General features: G+C 39.9%; 1 protein-coding gene and 1 long non-coding RNA gene across 2 annotated transcripts in view; both read right to left on the reverse strand.

Annotated features, from left to right (window-relative positions):
• The window catches only part of LOC134754494 (uncharacterized), a 296,086-nt gene that overhangs the window by 234,527 nt on the left and 33,855 nt on the right, over positions 1–27,704 (reverse strand). The window lies entirely within an intron of this gene.
• The window catches only part of LOC134754189 (neuroligin-4, Y-linked-like), a 146,565-nt gene that overhangs the window by 75,501 nt on the left and 43,360 nt on the right, over positions 1–27,704 (reverse strand). Inside the window, exon 2 of the mRNA XM_063690325.1 lies at positions 11,417–11,484. The gene's annotated coding sequence lies outside the window, so the exon portion shown is untranslated. The remainder of the gene's footprint in view (positions 1–11,416; positions 11,485–27,704) is intronic.

The following is a 27,704-nucleotide window of genomic DNA, read 5'->3' on the forward strand; positions in this document are numbered from 1 at the left end:
AATAAAAAAAAAAGCTTAAGTTAAGGTACGAGATTGAAAAGCTTGATTTTATGTATCACTATTGTATACAATACTTTTTCTACGCGACAAAAAATTAATACTTTCAACTAGTAGAATCATCTAGATAACCAAACCAAAAGTATACAGCTAAGATACGCGAGCTGCCGCAGCCCGCGATACCTTCATACTCGTACTCGTACGCGCCCCGGCCGTCGGGCCCGGCGCCCCCGGCGGGTTGCTCAACGACACCTTCTCGTAACTCATGAGGCCCTGGTACCTGCTCCTTGCTAAATTCAATTTTAAGACAGTTTTTTCTCGATTTTGGCCGCCGTAGCCTATGGACATTTAAGGCCCATTTACATGGTGCGAGTTTCTCGCACGTTTTGGGGCGAGAAATCGTATGCAATAATCGCCAGGCGAGTATCGTATAAAAATGTTTACATTCATGCGAGAAATATAAACTCGCCTACGATTATGTCATTCGATACTCGCATGGAGATTATCGCCAGGCGAAATAGTTTACACGAGGAGCCGCATTCTAGGGAGATATTTGCTTACGATTTCTCCGACTCGTCTAAACTCGTTCTCGTATGACATTTTTTCACGTACGTGCGAGTATCGCACGAATAGGTCCGAACCGATTTTCATACGTGTTTTGCCAGTCAACTTACGTGATTAGTTGCTAATCATTTACCACTAGGTATACGTATACCGTAAATATTCGTAATAATATTTCTTGTTTCTCACAATATTTTTACAAGCTTTTATTTAACTTGTAATTGTTTGTTTGTTTGAATATGTTTGTTCTGGTCAAATCTTGAAAATTTAACCCACTTCCCATTATTTGATTGAGCTTAAAATTCCTATACACGTGTGAGTTGGGTGACAATGTAATATTATGCTACCATTTAACTGGTCTGATTATGGACACAGGAGGTGGCCATGGGAGTTCGTTAAAACTATCTTGATGAGTATTAGTTGTCTGTTAAAGAAAAAAAAGTACAGTCAGCGATAATATCTTCTATCAGAAATGTTTTTTTTTTAACAAAAACAAATTAATTTAATGATTTTAATATAATTTAAGTTGCATTTATTTTAATATTGGCTCTTGGCAGGAAATAGTTAGCTGCATTTAAGTACCTATATTCAAAGAAAACATTTGTTGTGCGTTTTGAAAATGAAAATGTAAAAATAAAATTTAAAACGTATAAAGTACCGACACAATCAGAACAGCCTCTTGCAATGCACTCATGATGACGACTGAAAAGCATATAAACTCGAAATACGATTCTCGCATTTAAGTTTTGTTTACACGGAGACATCCAATCATCAAAGGCGAGGAGATTATCGCCCCTACTTGTACGATATCGTACGTATAGTTTACATGATGCCATATTTTTTCTCGTGCTACGATAATCGCATGGTCGAGGCGAGAAACTCGCACCATGGAAATGGGCCTTAATAAACAACGCTAAGCGGTTTTCGTAGGATATGGATGTTGCTATATGAAGGGTGTCACATGCGCATTTCTGACTTATGAAGCAATTGTTTCTACTACAACATAAAATAAAATGTTTTTGGTGGCCAACCAATCACAAAGCAGATGCGATGCAGCAGCTTCTTTAAGTAGGCTAATTTGCATTGAATCGAGTCTCTTTAAACAAGAAATATTTTATAGAAATGTATGAAATTCTATTTTCAAAATTTTTATAATTGTCTAAATGCATAATTATGAAATTGTAATACACGGATTATACTCAACGAGTAGAAACAAAAATGTTACGTAACCAATTACTGACTATTCCACGTAACTGAATAGAAATGTAAATAGGTACGAGTAGAGTATTTTTGAATGTAGGTTTCATCCTTAAGGCGCTTCGCGCAGTTTTTGGCCAAAAACTGTTACTTTTAAGACCTTATAACTTCTAAATGAGTCAATCAAAAATTATGAAAAAAATATATATGCATCTTCACTCTATGGACAACAATCGCAACATTTGACTTTTTTCCTGAAATTTGTAGTTTCACCGAAAAAAAATAACACGACAGGCCGTTTTGCGGTTAACTTTGCTTATAACTTCTAAACGGCTTAATCGATTAAAATTATTTTTAAACTAACAAAAATGTTTTAACAGGTTCTACAAATGCAACATAGCTTTTCTTAATCAAAAAATATTTTCTTAAGAAATCGAACTTTTTTCCACATTTCATGCGTATGCAGCCTGAAAATGGCGTGGCCGGCACCCGGCAGTCGTGTGCCAGCTTTGAGACGAGGAGGCTGTGTCGCTCGTCGCTCCGTGCCTTCCTTGCACTATGTTCGCTTATGCACAAGCAAAGTGCTATAATATCGGAGTTATTGTGGCCAAAGAATAAATAACTGCAGAGCGCTGATTTGGTTGCGACGCGCATTAGCGAGCGCAACACGGTATTTTGCGGTCTATTACAATGAATGTAATGATAATATCCGTATATATTATACTATAATATACGTATGTTTGAGAAAACTTCATTTGAAATAAATAAATAAATGTTTTCTAACCGACATATTATAATGTCATTCAAGTTTTACGTTTTGAATAATGTTCCATTCCATCTCGAAACAATAAATAATTGATTTAACATAAGCTACCTATTACCTATTACGTTGTATGTATGAATAGTACCTGTTAAAAAACATTGTTTTTGTAGTTTAAAAATAATTTTAATCGATTAAAAACTAGCAAAACGGCCTATCGTATTTTTATTTACGGAAAAACTTACTATTAAGTTTATTGTAGGTTTAGTTAAGTAGTAATTAGTGTTAAATAGTGTAATTGTAGTTATGTCTGTAAATTTTTCATGGGTGATCCTTGCCTGTTAATAAACGCTTTATTATTTTATTATTATTTGTATCTCCTTCTGGATTACAGTAATTATTTCATTGGGTCAACTTGGTGTATTATGTCTTTTAAATGGGTAAACAAAAAATTATGAAAAAAATATATATGAATCTTCATTTATTGTTCTACAATTATAAAATTAAACTTATTTCCTGATATTTATAGTTTTACCCTAATAAAAATAATAAAACAGACCATTTTGCGGCTAACTTTGGTTATTTTGACTAAACGGCTAAATCAATAAAAAATAATGTTTTAATAGCTGACGGTCTTTCCACCGCGATACAACCGGCCGACGATTTGTTTTATTAACAATATTATCTAAACTACCATCTGACAAAGTATGAAATGGGATGCGATGACTGAAAAGATTTTTTTACATGTTCATGTGACCAGCTGACGGTCCACCGAGATACAACCGGCTGACTATTTTTTTAATTCACAATATCATCTAAACTATCATCTGACACAGTATCAAGCGGGAGGCAATAACAATTTTTTTTGCGTGTTTCGGTGGCTGCCATTCCTCAACCCATCAACGGAGCGGCAGCTGACGTCCACAGGGGTTCATCATACATAGCCGTTAACCACTAAAAAAATAAATGACTGCAAAGCGCTGATTTGATTGTGGCGCGCTTGTAATAAAAACCGGCCAAGTGCGAGTCGGAGTCGCGTTCCAAGGGTTCCGTACATTACTCAAATTAAACAATTTATTTTTTATGTGAAACGTGCATGAAATGTCTTTAATAAACCCGTAGGGGTTGGATCAAAAACTAAATAATTAAGTCCGACTCACGCTTGACTGCTCATTTCTAATAAGTTTTCCTGTGATCTATAGGTAAAGATCTATTTTGTATATATTTTTCAAAATTTTATACCCAGTAGTTTCGGAGATAAAGGGGGGGAATGCTCATTTTTTGCCTATTTTCGTGAATAACTTCTAAACAATTTAAAAGTGCTTGTTGCTAGGCCTATTTGAATAAAGAATATATTAAATTGAATTGAATTGACTGTTTATCCTAAAATTATAAAAAATATACATTTGAGATTCTCACAATGAGCTCATTCATTTGATATGTAACACGCTATAGTTTGAAAAACTTTTTTTTTTATTTTCTCTTTTACCCCCCAAAAGTGGCCCCCGTGTTTAAAATTAATTTGTTTACGTTACATGTCCGTCTTTGGGTCACAAACTTACATATATACACCAAATTTCAACTTAATTGGTTCAGTCGTTTCCGAGAAAATAGGCTGTGACTGACGGACAGACAGACAGACAGACGCACGAGTGATCCTATAAGGTTTCCGTTTTTTCCTTTTGAGGTACGGAACCCTAATAATGATGATATTCCCACGTAATGATTGAGAAAACTTCGAACTTCGAAAAATAACACATTTGTAGTAGTATATGAAGCTAGTAGGTACTTTAATTTTATAAGTTAACTATTAATGGCATTATTTATATTTATTTATTACGGATAAAAAAAAACTGTACGCCTCAATTTAGTACATACCAAGCTTTAGCTATAAATCTTAATCCGTCGATTTGACTTAGGTATTTATTTGTAAGAAACAGATAAAACACAAATAAACTAATTGAGGCTTGTAAAGTATAATGCATAAGGGAATATATTTTTATTATAATTTACGACCTCCACTAAACGCATGATCTACTCATACTCAAACAACAAAATATCTGCAAAAGATACACAAATACGAGGTATAGCGCCAAATGCCGCGCGCCTCTGGGCTGTAGGTTATTCTTTGAACCTCGTTCTGCCGCAGTCGCCGCACCGAGACGAAATTCACGTACGATCGCAGTGAGCGGGGTGCGGGTACAGAGACGCTGAGACGCTCAAGGCCAAATCAGCGAGAATCTTTTTAAAGGCCCATGTACATGGTGCGAGTTTCTCGCCTAGACCATGCGATTATCGTAGCACGAGAAAAAATATGGCATCATGTAAACTATACGTACGATATCGTACAAGTAGGGGCGATAATCTCCTCGCCTTTGATGATTGGATGTCTCCGTGTAAACAAAATGTTCGCGCCTCTTTTCATTCCTTGTCATTCACTTTCATCCATATCGCTCACTCTTTCTTTCATAAATATATTCGACCTCATTTTCATATCACCCGCATTTTTGCCGACCTTCTTAAACGCCATTAAGAAAAGCGGAAGAATTTGAATATATCTGTCATTAGAGTTTTGAATGATTCACGGTTAGTTTCACTAGACTTATATTGACCGGGATATAGACCGTGATTACCTTTTGTATTATTTGTGAGCTCCCGATATTTCGACGCAGTTACAATCGTGAAGATGGGTTTAAACTGTCAAATGTGTGGAATCCTGTGGTTTGTTTGTGTAAAAACCAGTGATATCCGAATCAAACACGCGTAGTGACACCGTGAGTGTAGTGTGTTTGGACAGACCAACGATTGTGAACGTGACCGGACCAACAAGTGTGAATGCGACCGCAGCCGTTGAAAGTGAACGCAGCCGACGCGCAAGAATGAGGGTAGACAGAGCGCTGTCTACACAACTTTGACACCCACCCGCTATCTTCAGTCACCCGTGAACATGATGCATGTAACTGCGTCGAAATATCGGGAGCTCACAAATAATACAAATTTACCTTACCTTTTAAAGGTAATCACGGTCTATAATATCCCGGTCAATATAAGTATATCTGTCATTGTCCAAGTTGTCAATCAAAATAAAAACACGCATTTTTCCTTAGTGAAGATCTAAGTAATTTTAATAGAACGATAAACGTGAGTGTGAAGGTGAGAATTGTGAGAATAAATCAGAAGCAAATGAACCACTAAATTACAATAATATAACTCGGCGGCCGCCGCAACCGGACAGAATTTTACTGAGCAGCTAAGGTCGGCCCCATAAATTCATAGAATCATTGATAGCCATAGCCCCCTTTATCTTCGGGCTGCGCTCCCGCTGGTCCTTCGAAATCGCGTATACATTTCTGGTCCTTCGCGCGGAGTTCAAAGAGGTGGTTAATGAGTATAATCGCACGTTGCTAAGTGTTAAGGCGGCTGCTGTCCCTAATTATCAGCCGATTATAGCCTTCGAAGATTTGTACTGCCGCATCAGGAGAGTGGTTAAGCGGCTGCAACCAGCCGCACCGCAGGCCTCTTCGCCGCCTTCTATAGTGGAGAGAGCCAGACCTTCGCTGCCAACGATGGAACTGGTAGCGTTCGACGGAGACATACGTAACTGGCCGCTGTTCTACGCTAGTTTTCAATCTAGAGTGCACGACAATCTGTCGCTTGCCGATGAAGAGAAGCTTTTCTATCTTATTGGGAAATTATCACCAAAAGCTCAAGCTGTCTTCGCGGGTATAACTCCGAGCGCTGAAAATTATCAGCTTATCCTCGATAGTTTAATTGACAGATTTCAAGACAAGCGCACTCTTGCCTCGACCTACATGGATCAAATGCTCAATTTAAAAACTAATTCTAACTTTTAGACTTTTATCGATAAATTCGTCACAACCGCGAATGCGCTTAAAGCGCTTAAGCTCGATGACTTAAGCGACTTTATGCTTTTACACATGGCATTAAAAAAGTTAGACCACGAAACTCTACGAACATTTGAAATGCTGTACCTAAATACGAAGTTGCCAACCTTTCGTGATCTGTCGGATTTCATGAAGAGTCAGTTTAGGATTTATCAAATTGTGCAGCCATGTACCGCCGTCTCCGCCCGCCGCCGCAAATCCATCACGCGAAAAAGGTGTTAAGTCGTTTCAACCGCGTAGTGCCGCACCAAAACTACAAAGTTATTTTGCTTGCGCGAGCACTACTAAATGTATCTGTGACAATATTGTCCATGAACATTTATTTAAATGTCCGTCTTTCAACAGTTTAACGCCTCCCGATCGCTTCAAACGCGCTAAACAGTTTAAGGCATGTGTTAACTGCCTTAGTATCAAACACCGCACCCGCGAGTGCAATTCCGAGGTGAAATGTCGAGTTTGTCAGCAAAAGCATCATACTCTGTTGCATTTTGACAAAGACAAGGATGAAGAAGCTACGACGTCTGATATGTCAAATGCATCTGCGAGCACTGCAGCTAAATTTTCTTCACCGCCGGAAAACACATCTTGTAACACGTCTATCGTGACTCAAGTACTAGCGGCCTCTAACAATAAGATGTCAAAACATGTATATTTTAATGGGCTCGGTTCCTGCTTTACAGGCACCGCATAAATATACTTCGGCATATTGTACTTCCGTTCAGGACAATCAGGACTCCATGGACTACCTTAAAAGGTTCTGGGAACTTGAGGAAGTATCCGCTCCGCCCGCTCAAATTCGGTAGATATACTGTCGCATTACCTTTCCGAGATAAGGTGTTCAAGCTTGGAGAGTCGCATTCTGCTGCTAAGAGGCGCTTTCTTTGCCTTGAAAGGAAGCTAGAGTTATCTAGTTTGTTACGTGCCGCCTATGACGATATCATTCCTGAATACGTCAGTAAGGGTTACATATCGGAGGTAACTAACTCCATGAACGCCTCACCAGCCATCGCATACATAATTCCTCATCATGCTGTCGTGAGCGAGGACAAATCAACGACCAAAGTGCGCATGGTCCTGGACTCGAGTAGTAAGACAAACACAGGCCTGTCGCTGAATGATGTTTTGCACTCAGGGCCCAACCTTCAAGGGGATTTGTTTTCAATCCTTCTAAACTTTCGCTTATTCAGAATAGCGCTTTCGGCCGATTGTCGTCAAATGTTTTTACAGATTGGTGTTCGCGAAGCGGACCGCCAGTTTCAGCGAATCTTGTATAGATTCCGCCCGGCAGATCCCATTACTCTACGTACGAGTTTAATTGTGTGTGTTTTGGCATGAAGTCGAGTCCCTATCACGCGCTCCGCGTCGTCCGTCAGCTGATTGCAGACGACGGGTCTAAGTTTCCCAAGGCTGCAGAGATTGCGTCCTCCTGTACTTACATGGATGACGTATGCTTTAGCATTATGTCAGATAACTCGCAACAGCAGGATGAGTCTGTTGCTGTTGCCGCGGCTAAGGAGCTGATTGATCTATTCAAATGCGGTCAATTTGATCTTGTGAAATGGACCTGCAATTCAGACGCCGTGCTACGCGAAATACCCGCTTCGCACCGGGCTTCCGTAGACATTGAAATCGACCCAGGGGTCTCCCAAAAGGTCCTTGGCTTATGTTGGAATAAATCTGGTGATTACTTCCATTTCAAGGTAACAGAGCCAGACTCAAGGTGCACTAAAAGGACGATCTTATCCGCAGTGGCACGTTTATGGGATAACGTGGGCTTAGTAGCTCCAGTTGTCTTATATGCAAAACTCCTCATCCAGGAGCTTTGGTTGATCAAATGCGACTGGGATGAGACTCCTCCACTCCACATTGTGGATTTATGGCAACGATTCTGTTCGGAGTTGCCAAGACTAAATGAAATCCACATACCGCGCCATCTTGGAGTAGTACAGGGTTGTACTATAAACCTTTTAGGCTTCGGTGACGCATCCGAGCGTGCATATGGAGGTGTAGTATACCTTCAGGTTTTAAAGGGAGACGAAGTGACAGTTTGGCTGGTGTGTTCCAAGTCCAAGGTCTGTTCCCTTAAAACAGTTTCCGTCGCGAGATTAGAACTGTGTGCTGCGGTCCTCCTGGCAAAGCTCATGCGGAAGGTGCAAGATAACTTCGAACCTCGTTATAACATTAACGAGATCTACGCGTTTACTGACTCGCTCAAAGGTTGCCCTCTGCTGGATTCAGTCATCACCACACCGATGGCAAACGTTTGTTGCCAACCGGGTAGTTAAGATTATCGAAGCTATTCCGGCCAGCTGCTTCCATCATGTGGCGGGCTTGGAAAATCCAGCGGACTGCTTGTCCCGTGGACTGACGCCTGCTAAGCTAGTGGGTCATCCTTTGTGGTTCACGGGACCGGCTTGGGCTTCCAAGCATCCATCAGAATGGCCTTTAAAGGAGCTCGATCGAGAGTTCATCGGTGAAGTGCCGGAGCTTAAGCCTCTTGCACACGCTACTACGGACGTGTCAGAGTCACCACTTTATTCGCTCGCTCAGCGGATATCGTCGTGGTCTCGATTATTGCGCATCATCGTATACGTGTATCGCATTCTTAAACCGAAACCGCGCTCCACGGCACTTACTCGATCTGACCTAGAGTTCGATGAAGGCAAAATTCTTTCCTCGTTACAAAATCAACACTTTAGTGACGACATTGACAAAATTAAATGCAAGAAGTATTGCTCGCCTGCCTTACACAAGCTTAAACCGTTCATGGATAAAGACGGTTTGATTCGTGTTGGAGGCAGACTGTCAAATGCTGATTTGGAATATACGCAGAAACACCCAATTGTGCTTCCGCGACGTGATCATGTAGTTAATATGATTGTTGATTACTTCCATAGAAAGTATTTGAATGCCGGTCCTGAGTCATTGATGTGTGGCACTTACTTCTGTATGTCTAGCGGGAACTGTCCGTGGTGTTTAGAATCAAAGTCAGCAATTGGGTAGGTAAAGTTTTTTGAAGATAGACAAATTATATTTTTATACGATAGTATTCGTCATAGCGATCACGAAAATGCAGCTCTTTTATTTTTATTTCGTATTATTTATTAAATATATATTTTTAAGTGACCGAGATGACGTTTGTGAAATTTAACAGCAGATCGCACTAATGCCTGTGCACGTGATTTAATTGATGAGATAGAAAAAAAAAACGATGACAAATGTCAGTGTCAGTGTCACTTAGCCTTAGCTGTCATTGCCGAAAAAATAAAAATAACGGCCCAACCTTTCTGTTACCTTGCGTTTTGCGATTTACTGTTATCATTGAGATTTTTGACGACCTCAGCACGACCCAAGGACTTCTGATTCACCACGACATCTGCGAGTATTTGGACAAAGATTGAATCTACTTTCGACAACTTGGCACTGCTTATTGGACAACGTTTTCTTCCCTTACGACGACCCGACCCCTGCGCTGACCCTTGGACTGATAAATTAGTAAATTAAGATCACAGACACCATGGAACCAGAATCTGAAAACGCACGAATGGATCTACAATATTACAGGGATAAACTTCAGTGTTTTGTTCAACTTCGACAAGTTGCCGCGACGCTGCAGTGCATCGGGTATGTTCGCAGAGGCGCGCACTGATGGCTTTCACGCCATCAGAAGGAAGAGAGTAGCGTCTCTGCTGAACAGAGTGCGCGGCAGCTCCAACACCATCCTGAGCATGTTCGCTGAACGCGCGGACTGCCCCATGACTAAACACTGGGCACAAATCATCACTGGCCAAACAAAGTGATGATTTTTACCTAGTGTCGATTCGTAATTTATTTAGTAAGTAATTAATTAATGTACATATATATAAAAAGCATGTTTGTAGGGTTAATAATGATAGGGTTAATATTGTATAATTTTAATTTAGAATTTTTATTAATGTAATTTTATATTTTTCATTTTTTTATTTTACATTTTTCTTTTTGTAATTTTTGTAATGTGTTAAAATATGGGTATGTAAGACCTGAAATAAATGATTTTTATTTTATATTTATTAAAAAAAAAACATTTCTGATAGAAGATATTATCGCTGACTGTACTTTTCTTTAACAGACAACTAATACTCATCGAGAGAATTTTAACAAACCCAAACACATATAGGTTTTATAGAGTTCCCATGGCCACCTCCTGTGTCCATAATCAGACCAGTTAAATGGTAGCATAATATTACATTGTCACCCAACTCACACGTGTATAGGAATTTTAAGCTCAATCAAATAATGGAAAGTGGGTTAAATTTGCAAGATTTGACCAGAACAAACATATTCAAACAAACTAACATTTACAAGTTAAATAAAAGCTTGTAAAAACATTGTGAGAAACAAGAAATATTATTACGAATATTTACGGTATACGTATACCTAGTGGTAAATGATTAGCAACTAATCACGTAAGTTGACTGGCAAAACTCGTATGAAAATCGGTTCGGACCGATTCGTGCGATACTCGCACGTACGTGAAAAAATGTCATACGAGAACGAGTTTAGACGAGTCGGAGAAATCGTAAGCAAATATCTCCCTAGAATGCGGCTCCTCGTGTAAACTATTTCGCCTGGCGATAATCTCCATGCGAGTATCGAATGACATAATCGTAGGCGAGTTTATATTTCTCGCATGAATGTAAACATTTTTATACGATACTCGCCTGGCGATTATTGCATACGATAATGTCATACGATTTCTCGCCCCAAAACGTGCGAGAAACTCGCACCATGTAAATGGGCCTTAGTCTATAGGTACTTCTTGTTTATAGGTAAGTACCTACCCTATTTAATTTAACTCGCGGAGTATTATATTCTCGTAGAATACAAAAAAAATGTAAATGTAGGTCAGCAAACTGTTTTCCAATTTAAACAATAATAACAAAGTTTTTTAGTTACCTATAATTTAGTATTTTATCTATTACTTAAAGATTTAGGTACGGCTGATGTAGTTAGGTACCATGCTTAGGTGCGCTGTGTTGTTGTAATTGTCCAAAAAACACTGCCGGATGGAAAAGACATCGGAACCTGGAACAAAAAATAAATCTGAAGAAATAAGTTGCTTCAAGCGTTGCCTCGTTCGTTACAACATAGAGTAACTTATACTAGAGCGGTACTGTCATAGTAAATTTTGTAACCCCAGTAAATTCACTGCCATCTGTCGACACACTTTAAAACTAAAAATGAAGATTTATAAAAATACGATAAAATGTATTTTAATATGGATAATACATGATTTTTTTTATTGGCATTAATTATTTTTATGATTTTGACCCATGTTCTTTCACTGATATGCGTTAAAATTGTTAAATAACAAACGAAACCGTCAACGCCATCTATACGACAGTAGGCCAAAGCTAGTAGCGCCCTCTGAACGAGAATCAAATTTTCTTGATTTTCGAGGCACGTTTTTACCTTAGACTGTATCCATCTATTACGGAGTTAAATCTATCTTTGGTTACAAGAAAACTCGAACCTAACATGTATAGTAGGTACTGGAACTCATATAATACAATCCCAGGCTGTAATTAGGTACCTTCTTTATATATATGAAAGCCGTTTCTTATTGGGGCATTCCACGAGAATGTCACTTAACAGGTCCTGACGAAACCTACGTTGCGGATTTGAATTTGTCAACCTTGTACTTAATTCTGATGTGGTTTTATAAACTGATTTTAAATATTAATGAAAATAAAAGTTTAGTCAGATTTGCTATTCCTCTATTACTTCTGAAAATGCTTTGGTCTGGTTGCTGACTTGACTTTAGATTCATGACTTGGCTAACAAATTGACTTGAGCTTTATGCACTTGATTGAGGTAGCTGCCAAACGAGTCAAAAGTATTTCGTCAGTGACAGCGACATTCCCGTGGAACGTCTCATTAATCTATACATACACGTTTTTGATCAATAAATGTTATTTATCTATCTATACATATAATAAAGCGGAAGAGGGTCGAAAGTCTGTACATGGAAGATTTTCGAAAAAAAAAATTTGCTGGGGATACTTAGAATCGATAACAGAACACGTTCCAACAGTTTTTAGAATTTTTGTCTGTTTTACTTTTATCTGTTTGTCTGTTTATATGTTTATTTGACCGCGCATCAAATGAAAACGGCTGAACGGATTTTGATGCAAACTTTACTAATCTGTCGAAAAAATCCACGGCCAGGTTATATTTATTTATTTATTTATTTAATCTTTATTGCACAAAAGAAAACCTTACCGTACAAAAGGCGGACTTAATGCCATAAGGCATTCTCTACCAGTCAACCTTAAGGCTAAGCAGAGAAATTGTGGGCGGTACTACAAATACAACAGCAAAAATAAAATAAAAATAACATAATCACATATATACAAATATAATATACATATATAATAATAACATAAATTTATATAATAACATAAATAATAAAATAACGACGAGACTCATTATGAAACTAATAAAAATACACTAAGAAACTTTCTTTCCGCTAGCATAGAAAGCACGTAAGGATTTTTTGAACGCGAACTTATTTGGCGCATTTTTTATGTTAAAAGGAAGTCCGTTCCAAAGGCGCGCCACCTGCACAGTGAACGAATACGACATGAACCCGGTTCGGTGAAGAGGGATGGACAGAGACATATTGCCAGAAGAGCGAAGTTGGCGGTCGCGAGAAATGCCGTAGTATTGAAATAAGGATTTGAGGTACTCAGGAGAGTGTGGATCGTTAAGCACAGAAAAGAGAGTGGAAAGCAAGCGAATATTGCGACGTTGTCGAATTGGAAGCCAGCCAAGCTGAGAGCGAAAGGAAGAAATGTGATCATATTTGCGGAGGCAAAAAATGAAGCGAATGCAGTTATTCATCAGGCGATCCAATTTGTCGAGAAGCTCTTCGTTTAAGTCCGGATAACAAACATCACCATAATCAATAATGGGTAGTATAAGGGTGTTCATTAATGCAACTTTAGTTTTGATCGGTAAAAAGTGTTTCAGTTTGTTGAGAGAATGAAGTGAGCCCATGACCTTACGGCTGATTTCAGTAACCTGTGCCCTCCAACTCAGGGTATTGTCAAAATGAACACCCAAGTCTTTAACGCTCTGACTAAATCTTATTGGGGAGCCGTTAAAGCTTACAGGTGCAAGTGCGTCCAAGTCTAGTTTTGCTAGTTGTTTGAAACTACCTATAACGATAGCCTGGCACTTTGACGGATTTACAAAGAGGCCAAACCTCTCAGACCACTGCTGGATATGCAAAAGGTCCAGGTTAAGTTTACCAATGCAAGTTGGGAGGTCAGTTACGGAGCACTGATCGTAGAGTTGCAAGTCGTCAGCATACAGATGGTAGGAAGAGCGAAGGTCAGGTGTAATAAAATTGATAAAAGTGGAAAAAAGAAGTGGAGATAAGATACCTCCTTGAGGCACGCCAGTTGCCAGATCACACCAGTCAGACAAAGACCGGTTGACTCGAACTGCCTGCTGGCGCCCCCGCAAGTAGGCAGCAATCCAGTTAAGGGCTGTTTCAGAGACACTGATATGCTTGAGCAAGGCAAGGAGAATGTCATGGTCAACGGTATTAAATGCGTTAGAGAAGTCAATAAGAATAAGGACCGTGACCATTTGATTCTCCATGCCCCGCCTAATGTCTTCTGTTACCTTAACAAGCGCAGTACTGGTGCTATGACTTGGTCGGAAACCGGACTGCAAAGGGCTTAAAAGGTTATGCGAGTAAACGAAGACCGAAAGTTGTTTATGAACAACCGCTTCAGCGATTTTCGAAAGGAAAGGAAGAATTGAAATGGGCCTAAAGTTACTGAGAGTGGTGGGATTACTAATTTTAGGCAGTGGAATCACAAAAGCTTTACGCCAAAGAGAAGGGAATTCACCAGAGGCCAGTGAAGAGTTGATGATGTCAGCTATCACAGGAAGTACGCAGTCGAGGACTGACACAATCATGCAACGACTGACATCATCACAACCTACGGCTTTTGACTGGATAGCTTTAATAATGACCTTTATGTCAAATTCAGAGACAGGACAGAAAGAAAAGGAATCTGTGGCAGGAGAATGCAAAGAAGATATGTTCAAAAGAGTAGTGGCCTTAATAGTGGTGTCAATTGAAGGAGCGGAGGAAAAATGCCTGTTAAGGTCGTTGAGAGAAAAGGAACTGCCATTAAAACTCAAGAGATCGCAGGAATTTCCAAACATCGGCCCTAGACACTTTTTTTCGAATAAAATGAAAATGAAAATGAAAATTTATTGATAACATTAGGTTACAAGTCAAACATTATTGTGGTATATACTTATGCGTATATTACACTTATTTGTACTTATGTTATATACATGTTTATTTATTATAATTAGTAGTATATACTTATACGTATATTACACTTATTTGTACTTATGTCATATACATGTTTATTTATTATAATTAGTAGTATATACTTATACGTATATTACACTTATTTGTACTTATGTCATATACATGTTTATTTATTATAATTAATTTTATTTAGATACATTATCAATTTTGCAGGAAAAATATTCATCAATGTCATAAAACGGTGATTTTAGTAGCCAATGTTTTAGTCTCATTTTAAAATTATGGAAGGTAGGTGCATCCCTGATACTTTTAGGTAGGTAGTTGTATATGCGTGGGCGAAGTACATAGGCTGATCGTCCGCTTTTCGCTAACTTATGTGGCACAGATACGAGGCAGCCCGCGTTCCTGTTACTACGCAGATGGCGATTTGGATTTATCTGTTTCACAGTAAATTTGTTTGAGTAAATATCGCTATTTGTTGAATAAGTACACAGGGTAGTGTAAATATACTGTATTCTGTGAAATACTGACGAGCAGGGACGTCATCAGAAACACATGCTATTGCGCGTACAGCTCGTCTTTGTAATGAGAACACCCGACGCCAGTCAGCGGCTCCGCCCCATAGCTCGGTACCGTACGAAATGAGCGAGTGCACAGTTGCAAAATAGCAGCTCCTGACGACGTCCCTGGTCGTAGTACTCGCAAGACGCCATAAAGCGTAGCACGCGGTGCCCAGCCTCGCGCACAGATGGTCGATGTGTACGTTCCACCTCAGGCCACTATCAATGGTAAAACCTAGTAACTTTATGTCCGCAACTTGACGGACAGCGTCGTCGCCGGCATACGCGGTCATGGGCCTGGATGTGTGGCCGTTTAGATTGAGTCTCATGACGAAGGTTTTATCTTTGTTGAGGGCTAGGCCATTTGTTTTAAACCAATTACAAAGCTGTTTAAGCGTGTCGGTTACCTTCGTTTCCAGTTCTGGTAAAGACGAGCCGGTGACGATCGCTGTGACGTCATCCGCGTACATAAAGATGTCGCACCCTTTTATTATTTGTGGGAGATCGTTTAGGAGGATGCTAAACAGGGTATTTGACAAGCACGATCCCTGCGGTACCCCAAGCTGGTTATTCATCTCATCTGACCTGATACGGCCACTATCCCCTACGACAACTTGATTCCTGTTCGATATAAATGACATTAGAAGCGATAGTGCGGGCCCACGAATGCCGTAGTGACTCAGTTTCTTCTTCTCTTTCAAATGCTAAACCATGACTGTCCTTTATTACGTCGGTATAGTCCGCGCGCTCGCGACAACCCCGTCCTAATTCTTTGTTTATTACTCCCCACATACGTTTGCATTTATTAGGTGCGTTCTGTATTAGAGCACTGTAGTAAGCAGTGCGTTTACCTTTTAACATATAATTGTATTTAGATGAGATGCTAGCCACCATATCCGAGACCTGATTACTAGATGGATACTTATCTTTTAGATTCGGAATATCGTGAAGAAGAAGTTTCAAGTTCCATACCTCATCATCAATCCATGGATATTTTCTTGTATTTGCCTTAGGTACTTTCTTAGGAAAACAAATCTCAAATTTATTAACTAATATATTTAATAATGTGACAGATAGCGATTCACAATTTTTATTACTATTTGCAACAACCACAGGCCAGTCAATAGATTCTAGGGCAGCATAGAAACAGTTTTTGTTTGCAATACGGAAAATGCGTTTAGGTATAGGAGTGCATTGCGCGAGCGGTTTGTTTACAATCCTTATCTTTTGCGCCGAGTGATCGCTCAGGTGCGTGGTGACACAATCAGCATACACACGGTCGGCACAGATGTTCGAGTATGCATGATCGAGTAGCGTGGCGGTGTTAGCATTATTTCAGGTTCGGGTTGGGAAGTTAATGTGTTGATTAAAATTGTGGCACGATAAAATATCAGAAATATTGTTTTTTGGAAGATGTGTCGTTAAGAAGATCAATGTTAATGTCACCCATTATTATGGCACTGAGGTTTTCTCATTTATTTTTGATAGGAGTTTATCTAATAGTGCTAGAAACTGCTTGTCACTAGTGTGTACAGTGCAGTGGGAATGATAAATGCCTACTACTAATATATCGTGGTCTAAGAGGTGGAGCGCATCAAAAATTTGTTGTACGCACATATTGCTAATGTCTGGCCTATTTAGGGCCCTAACACCTGAACGCACAAAGATGCAGCTTCCTCCATGTAAAATAGATGGTCTACAGTAATATGATATTATGTCATAATTATGTAACGTTACAGATACAATTTCACTGTCCCGGAGCCAGTGCTCGGTTAGCACAAGCACGTCACATTTTAAGTCATTACACAATAGCACTTCAATAGATTTGGTTTTATTGTTTAGGCACCTGATATTTTGATGGCACAGCGTGAGGTCAGTCGAGGTCCGCGGGGGCCGTGTGTGTCGCGGCGCACTACTGCCGCCGCCGGCCGGGCTCGGCCGCGCTGCGGATGTACATATCTTCCATGTACAGACTTTCGACCTTCTTCCGCTTTATTATTTAGGAAATGCTAATTTAAAAACATCACCCAACTAAAACAAAAAATACAAAAAGAAATTCCCTCGCTGAGATTCGAACCCATCAGGACCATTAGCTTCCTGAACTGGATTACTGCCATACTGCCAATACCCGCTCGGCTAGGCTAAACGGGTTGTAAATTTTAGTTAATATACAACCAGAGCGCTAGTCGTATAAAATAAATTTTGAAAGGGTATTTTTTTTGAATGGGGTTATCGTTTAGACTGGTAGGTACCTATAGAGGTCCTCCGGGCTGCCTTGGAAACGTCTATTTTCGCATCGTTCAACAATGTGCTGGGTAGTTTGGTCTTCAAGGCTGCAGTCACACAACGGGCTCTCTTTCCATCCCCATTTGTGTCGCATATAATTGCACCTGCCATGACCTGTGCGGATTCTGTTGAGGCGGCCCCAGTATTTCCTCTGCAGCCAGAAGCCCTTCGGCTTCTGAGTAGGGTATTGGGTACTTTTGTGGTGACCAGTCTTCGTTGTGCCTTTATATAAAGATTCAAGTTCCGCACTCAAAAAAAATTTGACCTTCATACAAACTTTCAACCCCTTTTTTTACCACCTTAAGGGATGAATTTTCAAAAGCGCTGAAATTAGTGTTCTTGTATTTAAATAATATATCTTTTAACGAAGTTTCAAATTGCTAGCTTAAAATAAATCTTGAACCCCATACAAACTTACATCCCCTTTTTAACCCCCTTAGGGGTGAAATTTCTCTAATTTTTATAGCCTATAACTTGGCCGTGGATTTTTTCGACAGATTAGTAAAGTTTGCATCAAAATCCGTTCAGCCGTTTTCGTTTGATGCGCGGTCAAATAAACAGACAAACAGATAAACAGACAAACAGACAAAAATTCTAAAAACTGTTGGAACGTGTTCTGTTATCGATTCTAAGTATCCCCAGCTATTTTTTTTCGAATATCTTCCATGTACAGACTTTCGACCCTCTTCCGCTTTATTATATGTATAGATAGATACTTACCATTCTTATCATTACTGCCGGCGGCCGTCATAGGCGGTCGTGTCCATTGCGAAATTGTGTATTTATTTAATCATAACAATAAAATAGTAACTGTGTCAAATTAGTTGCAGCACTTCTCATAAAACTGTGAATCGACGTGTGAATCATACCGATTGGGTACTGAACAAGGATGTACCTTAGGTCGTTTTCAAATTAAAGCCCTTTGTACTCTTAACAACTATAATAATCTCCCAAACAAGTCTCACAAATAAAATATAAAATTAAACACTTAACATTTCTAAGGCAAACAGTCGTTAGCTAGTTTGCACAAGTGACAGCGCCATCTCTCGGTGCATTTGAAACTAACCACCACGATATGGGTTTATAAAGTTACGACTTGGACATACCGCCCACCAAGGACCGAATGGCCTTTCTGACTGCTCACCATTGCAACATTAGCTACTCGACACTTATATTAAGTAACATATTCACTTAGATACAACTAGAGCTATTAAATCTATGACAAATTGGTTTATCTACTAACAGTCTTACTATTGCACTATTGTATTGCACGCTTATTCACTTACTGGTAATACACAAATTTTAGAAGTGGGCCGTTTTATCACGGAGTTCTTACATTTCACCGATACCACTCTCGTTAATCCATCTGAACCAGGATATTTAGTGAGGATTTTACCAAAAAGCCACTTACTAGGAGGTAAATTGTCTTCCTTCACCAAAACTATGTTCCCGATTTCCGGTTCAGGGGTCTTGAAGGCCCACTTGTAACGATGCATGAGATGTGTTAGATATTCATTCGACCATCGTCTCCAGAAATTCTGTAACATCTCTTGAGTGATCTGCCATCTTTTTAAAGTACTTAGGTTACAATTCTCATAATTTGCCTCAGGGATCGTCACAAGTGGCTCTCCTACTAAGAAGTGACCTGGGGTTAAAGGAACGGCCTCTGTTGGATCATTGCTCAACATAGACAAGGGACGCGAGTTCAGACAAGCCTCAATTTGGCTAAGCAGAGTGCTCATCTCTTCATATGTCAGAGTCGCTTCGCCAATTACGCGTTTGACGTGATATTTGACCGATTTTATGCCTGCTTCCCATAACCCGCCAAAGTTGGGTGCGCGAGGAGGGATAAAATGCCAATTAGTGCCACGAACAGCTAGGCTGTCAGCCACTTCTTTGGTCATTGTCGACTTCTCCGCATCGAACAACTCTTTGAGCTCCTTTGAAGCTCCTATAAAATTAGTTCCGTTGTCACTATACAGGTTGGCACAGTGACCGCGTCTAGCAACGAAGCGTTTAAACGCTTCTAAAAACCTCTGGAGGTAAGATCGCTTACCACTTCAATATGTACGGCTTTTGTAACCATACATACGAACAAACTTACATAACCTTTGAAAGCCTTATGACCTCTGCCTTTAGAGGTTCTCAGCATTATGGGAACCGCATAGTCTACACCACTATTTAAAAATGCTCTGGCGGGTGTAACTCTAACGGCCGGTAGAGGGCCCATAAGTTGATTTTGCAATTTAGCCTTGTGCCGCACACAAACCACACATTTGCGCACACGACCTTTTACCAGATTTTTGACGCCCATAATCCAGTATGCCGATCGGATAAAGTTTAGCATCAATTTTGCATCACCGTGTAACGTTTTCCTGTGAGCGTCGTCCACTATCAATTCAGAAAGGTGTGATCGGTGTGGCAAGATTATGGGTTCCTTAACGCCTTGAGGTTCTTGCGAGTTAGTGATTCGTCCATTAATTCTAAGTAATCCCTGCTCATCGATGATAGGGTTTAAACTGAGTAGCTTGGACGATTTGGATGTGACCTGTCCGTAAGTATGTATTTCTTTTATTTCAGCTTGAAATTCAATAACTTGACTTAATTTAATACAAGTCACTAACGCTTCATCGAGTTCCCATTTATTTAAATGCTTAAGCTCTTGACCTTTATTGATTATCTCTTTTTTCGTGATAAACCTTCTGCAAAATGCTATCACTCTGATCAACCTTTGCAGCGAAGAAAATTTGTTCAATATCGGCGCTTCTATCTCACTCGTAGCAATGTGAACTCTTAAAGATTGCTCTTGATTCGTCTCGTTGTTCTTTAACCTGTTGTATGCTATGTAGTGATGGGCAGCGGTAACATTCCCGCTACCAGTAAGTTTCCATTTGGGAATGTTACTAGTAAGTTACCAATGTTACCAGTAACATTCCCAAAAGCCGGTAACATACGAAACTGATGATAGTGATGACTTATATGAGATAAAATAAGGTTCAAAACTTATTCTTTTAGTACAACTTACTCAAAAATATGTCCCATAGTTCTTAATTCGCTGACATAAGAGCTATGGGATCAATTTTATAAATTTGGTATACAGATAGTGAGCACCGGGGAAGGACATAGGATATTCTCTATCCCAGAACTCACCCCTTAAGGGGATGGAATAGGGAGTTGACACTTGTATGGGGAATCAATAACCGCTGGACCGATTTAGATGAAGTTTGGTATGGGTCCTGGGGAAGGACATAGGATAGACTCGACGTCTTACTATTGCGCCTATTTTGCGTGAGGGACACAGGATAGGTTTTACCCTAGAAATCAACCCTAAAGGGGGTGAAAAGGGGAGTGGAAATTTGTATGGAATCCAATAAAACCGATTTAGATGAAATTTGATATGGAGATAGTCTTAATTGTTGGGGAGGGTGTAGAGTTTTTATTCCCGAAGTCATCCTGTTCTCTTCTCCACTCTTCTAACACTCACTCAAAGTGCTGCTGGTAATGTATGATGGAGGCAGCTCAAGACCTGGAACACCGGGAGTGCTCCTGGGTGCAACGGGTCAGGGGTAACATACGATGGACGCTGGTAGTATACGATGGATAAAGCTCAAGACAATGTGGAGTGCTACAGGGAGCAAAGGGTCAGGGGTAACACTCGCTCAACGTGACGCTGGTTGTATATGATGAGGAAAGCTCAAGACCTGGAACACCTGGAGTGCTGCTGGGTGCAACGGATCAGGGGTAACACTCGCTCAACGTACCGCTGGTAGTGTATTATGGGAAAAGCTCAAGATCTGGAACACCTGGAGTGCTGCTGGGTACAAAAGGTCAGGGGTAACACTCGCTCAACGTGTCGTTGGTAGTGTATGATGGAGATAGCTCAAGACCTGGAACACCTGCAAGACTTTGGTGACCAAGTTTCTGCTGGAGACGCTGCTGATCTCCCACCAGGGGGCTACCACAAGCTATTCAGCGGGTAAAATTTAGGTAGTAAAAAGGGGTGGAAGTTTGTATGGGGAAACAATAAATCTAGCTGATTGTTTAAAAATAAGCTACCCAAATTACTAATTCCACGCAGACGAAGTTGCGGGCAAAAGCTAGTATTTTGTATAAAACTGTGATCATTATTTATTATCCCTTTACTACTACTACTTTAATTTCAAATTTGATTAATTAATATAAAATCGAAATTCCAACAACTCAAAAATGACGTTTGTCACTTGAAACGTTATACGAAACTAGCTTTTGCCCGCGGCTTGTTGTCTAATGTACAGGGTGCGGGGGAGGCAGGGGAAGGAGAAAATATGGTTTTATAACTACTTACAAAAGATGGTTTATATGGTATATGGTTCGTAGGTAGAGTACATATATATATACTTACGATGTTTTGTACTTAGAATGGAAACCTAAACTTATAAGAAGCAAACAGACAACCACCTTCTGGTAGCACCTTGAATGTACTCATTACGGATGCAGGAAGTTTCCCGATGCCTTACTCCTTCCGCCCCGTCCGCCCCGCCGCGCCGCCCGCTCTCGCCTAGGTACCGATTGACGACAATCGAGATGGCACCAATACCAATTTAAAAATCTATTAGGATAACGTGGGTCTCCATACCTCAAAAGCAAAATTAGAACCCTTATAGGATCACGTGTGGCTGTCTGTCGGTCCGTCTATTACAACCGATTTGCTCCGAAATTACTGGACCGTTTGAATTGCAATTTGGCACAAATACGAGTACTTTCAAGAATTTTCATGAGCACATTATTCAATTTCAAAATCGATGCGATTTTCGTAATTAACGTCCCAAAAAACCATAAAAACGACACCCATATTGATATTTAGACATTTCAACCCCATTGCACCCCAACAGGGGAGATGGTTTTTCACGTCCGTAACGTTGGATTTTAAAATCGTTCTTATTTTCCTAATTAGCAACCCGATAAACCATATAAACAATATCCATGTTGATTTTCAGACTTTGTCACCACATTTCCCCTATTAGGGGGGAATTTGCAAAAAAAACCTGTAACACGTGTTTATTCATTTATCGTTAGGAATACTCCTGTGAAGTTTCGAATATAATAGTCTAACTAATCTTGTTTCCCCATACAAACTTTGAACCCCCATTTAACCCCCTTGGGGGGTGAATTTTGAAAAAATCATTTCTTAGTGCACCCCTAGACCTTATAAGAAACCTACGTGCCAAATTTGGAATCTCTAGAACCAGCGGTTTGGGTTGTGTGTTGATATGTCAGTCAGGCAGTCAGTCAGTCAGTTTCTTCTTTTATATATTTAGATGTTGATTGGTTTATTCTAATAATTAAACTGATTTATACACATATTTTCTTTTACTTTATTTCCAGTCTTCACTTTTAATCATTATTTCCAGATAGTAATGTTCCCAGTAACTTTGGAAAAATACCTGGTAATATTGGGAATGTTACCGGTAACATTGGGAATTTACTCTTTCAGAGATTCCTTGACTGTTTTATGACTGTAAATAATAGCATTATTATTTTCTTAAGTATTTAACACGAAAAAAGCATATACAATTCTAATAATTTTTTCAAAGTTACTCAATGTTACCGATCTGGGTAATGTTACTGGTAGCATTACCGGGAATATTCCCACTTTTGAGTAAGTTACTGGTAACGACCCATCACTAATGCTATGTCTTTGTTCCACAGAAACTTCGGACCGAACTTCCACAGACCTAACTCTGCAAGCTCCGATGGCTGCACTCCTCGCGAAGCGCAATCAGCTGGATTGTCCTTCGTGGAGACATGAAACCACTGCGAGGATTCCAGTTTGGAATGGATTTCAGAAACTCGGTTCGCCACGAACGTTTTCCAATTACTTGGATGTTTATTTAGCCATGCTAATACCACTGAGGAATCCGTCCAAGCCCTTATATCGTTCCTGGGAATATTCAAAACTCCAGCTACCTCAACCAACAGCTTAGTCAGCAAGGCAGCACCACAAAGTTCCAAGCGTGGAATGCTGACTTGCCGAACGGGTGACACTCTCGTTTTAGCGCTAACTAAGACGACATGGACATCCGAATTTGCGTTTATAACGCGCATGTAAACCACCGCAGAATAGGCAACATTGGATGCATCCGAGAAGCCATGCAATTCAGTGACGACGTCATCTGCCCTTGTGAACATCCACCGCGGAATACTGAAGTTGGTAAGTTGAGCCAGTTCATTACGGTAAGTATACCAATCTTCTAAGATGCTTGATGGTGGTTCCTCATCCCATCCTGTCCCTGCTATCCACAATCGCTGTATGAATATCTTAGCTTTTATTACGCACGGAGCTATCCACCCCAGGGGGTCGAATAACCGCGAAACGTCGGATATAATTTTCCTTTTTGTTACAGGTGCAGACAACGGAGGCAGCTTCACCGAGTATTGAAATTCATCGCTACTTCTGTTCCAGGTGAGTCCTAATATCTTTACTATATTGTCCTGTTTAAATTCTAAAGCTTTGTCCTGCTTGCTATTTTCTCCATTTCCTGAGTCATCTATTATCTGTAGTAATTCATCTTTGTTACTTGACCACTTTTGTAGAATGAATCCACCTTTCTTTAATAGTGCTTTCATCTCCTGATATAATTTTGTACCCTCCTCTATGGTCTGGCATCCCGTCATCAGATCATCCATATAAAACTCCCTTGCGACTTTCTCTGATGCCATTGGGTACTCTTGTTTATGATCTTTGGCGACTTGATTTAGACTTTTTACTGCTAAATAAGGCGCTGACGCCGTGCCGAAAGTGACAGTGAGTAGCTTGTAGTCTTGTATATCATTTTCCGGCGAACTTCTCCACACTATGCGTTGAAAATCGCAATCTTCTTCTGCTACTCTCACCATTCGGTACATCTTAACGATGTCAGCTATCAAACATACTGGATGTTTTCTCCAACTCATGATCAAATGTCGCAGGTCTGGCTGCAACGTAGGTCCAACCATCAAGTTGTCATTCAATGACACGCCGTTTTCATTTTTGCAGGATGCATCGAAGACCACCCTAACCTTGGTGGTTATCTTATCCTCTCTGACGACTGCATGATGTGGCAGGTAAGCTGATCTTTCTTTACTTATCTCTTGATTTGGTACAGACACCATATGACCTAACTGTAAGTATTCATTTATTACTTCCGTATATCTCTCTTTTAGTACCTTATCTTTTGTGAACTTTCTTTCTAATGCCTTTAACCTTTTTATTGCTATCTCACGAGAGTTCCCATTGTTGCAGGTCAACTCTTCATCGCGAAATGGCAATTTCACGACGTACCTACCATCTTCGTCTCTACGCGTCGTGGCAGAGAACAAATCTTCACACCTTTGTTCTTCCTTTGTTAAAATCTGTGTACTCAATAAAGGCTCATTTTCCAATTCCCAAAATCTTTTTATTATTTCGTTGTCCTCCACCTGTGTATGGAAAACGGATATTTGGTTATCTGCTCCTGCGGTGCGCACTGATCCAGACACTATCCAGCCAAATGCAGTGCACTGAGCTACCGGGGACCCGGCTGGTCCTTTCAATACACCTTCCCTTAAAATCTGGCCATAAACTTCGGCACTCAGTAAAACGTCTATTTTATTGGGTGTATCAAAGTTTTTATCCGCCAAACACAAGTCTTTTAATTGTATCCAATCCGGAACCGACACTTGCCTCTCGGGAAGCAAAGAGGTGATTTTTGTCAAAACAAAACACTTCACCTCAATCTTAAAGTTCGGATCCGTTAATGACTGGAGTTTTAACATTACTGTTGCTTTTGACCTCACAACCCTCGGATCATCTCCTAATCCTGAAATTGTAGGGTTGGCAGATGTTTTCTGCAATCCCAACCCTTGAACTGTGGCCTCTGTTACAAAAGAGGCCTGTGAACACTGATCCAACAAAGCTCTGAATGGCCGATACTGACCTGTTTTGGACTCAACGTTTACGATTGCCGTGGGTAACAAAACTCGGGTTTGTACCTGACCTTTCGCAAAACAAGTCACTACCGGTGTGGTATCATCTGAAGCCTGACTGGAGCCTCCAACTGAAGGTCCGTCAGTTGCCCTACTAACTGATTGATCTGAACTACCTAAATTACCCGTTGGAACACCCTTTGGATGAAGTAATGAATGGTGCTTTTTCTGACATACTCTGCAACTGGTGGCTTTTTGGCAAAATCTAACACCGTGATTGCTACCTAAGCAGTTATAACAAATTCTATTATTGGTAACGAACTCGTGCCTCTTTTCATAATCCTGGTTAGCAAACTTCTTACAAAAGCATAATTTATGCTCCTCGCCACAAAATTCACAATTTATTTTTACCATGGTTGTCGCATGCAACACCTTTGTGTGACCTTTATTACTGGGAGCCTTTGAACTGACTGGTGTTGCCTTGTATACATTTTTCGGTTCAATGAATTCCAAAGCGCGATATCTATTGGTTAAAAACGTTTGAAATTCTTTAAACGTCGGCAACGCATCCGACGACACATTAGTTGCAACATTCAGCTCCCACTGCTTTCTGGATTCGGCATCCAATTTAAGTGAAAGTAAATGAATCACAATAAGGTCCCAAGACGAAACATCTATACCTAAATTGTGTAATGCATTTAAACAATCGGAAGAAGTATCCATCAACTCTTTTAAGCAACCTGCCGACTCAGTAGTAATATTCCGTTGACTAAGCAGACGTTTCAAAATGCAATTCGAAATATATTTTTTGTTGCTATAGCGTTCTTCCAATTGTTTCCAACATTGAGCGTAATTTGCGTCCGACACGGGTGTGTGCCGAATCAATTGCTCAGCTTCCCCGGCCAAATAACCCTTAAGATATTGCAGCTTTTGTACATTATCTAACTCTGTGCTATTGTGTATCATTGACACAAACAAATCCCGAAAAGTGGGCCACTCTGTATACTTCCCTGAAAATGTGGGAATGCTAATCTTAGGCAATTTGACCAAAGAAGACCTTTTATTTACATTTTCATTTGCACTCGTATTTATCTTACTTACATTAGACTTGAACTCGGTTAAAATGCGTTTCAAATCACACTTGTATGTCATATAATGCTCTTCTGTTAAATCATACACATCATCGATCGTATACTTCAAAGACTTTAGTAACGTAGCATCAGCTGTTTGCAGTAGCTCTTTATGACCCTGCCTAAAATCAGTCCACAGCTGTTCCAATGCCTCGAGCTTACTTTCTACATAATATTCAGTTATACGCTCCTTAGGGGACTTTTTAAAATTACTTCTCGCCTTAGTTATACGATTTGACAAATCAATTTGAAAATTTACTAAAGATTCCATGTTGAAACAATAAACTAAACAATTTTATAAAATTCCAAAGTTTCTAAATTATAATTACAATTTAAATTGCAACAACTATTTCATAAACAAACTAACCCAATTTTACACAAGTGTAAACCTGACACGAGGTAAAATCTGTAAAAAATTACAAGTGTTTGAAATGTTGGGACTTAGCCAAAATCCGGCATGGATTCCCCGTACCTTCGTTTTTTTCACTAATTATTCTAAGTCCTAAAACTAATGAAGCTAAATATTACAAGTTAATTTTTAGTCTAATTCTGCACCAAGTCCGGAACTCCTTGGTTATAAGGTTGAAAATGTCTAAATTTCTTGATAAACTTCACTGATTTTAAAGTTTTGAACTTCTTTGAAATAAGGTTGACTTTCGCGTACCAAATAATATAAATGTACTCACGGTTTGCACTTCACTTAAACCAACTTTCCACCTTGATCTGTTGTGACGCGCTGCTTGCGCCCTCTCCGCTGTCCTCCTCTCCTGGCAACACACCTCCTAGTGTTCAGCTTGGCTCTCGCTAGATGGCGCCACCGTCGCTGTTGCTGCCAGCCAAATCGATCCCTCCGGACAGCAATCCACTGCCACTATGAGATCGATGCGAAGAGTAGCTCTGCTCACACGCACTGAACTACTAACACCAAAATCCGGCTCGAAGGACCATGAACAAGGATGTACCTTAGGTCGTTTTCAAATTAAAGCCGTTTGTACTCTTAACAACTATAATAATCTCCCAAACAAGTCTCACAAATAAAATATAAAA

This window comes from Cydia strobilella, chromosome Z (assembly GCF_947568885.1).
Source record: "Cydia strobilella chromosome Z, ilCydStro3.1, whole genome shotgun sequence".
Lineage (NCBI taxonomy): Eukaryota > Metazoa > Arthropoda > Insecta > Lepidoptera > Tortricidae > Cydia > Cydia strobilella.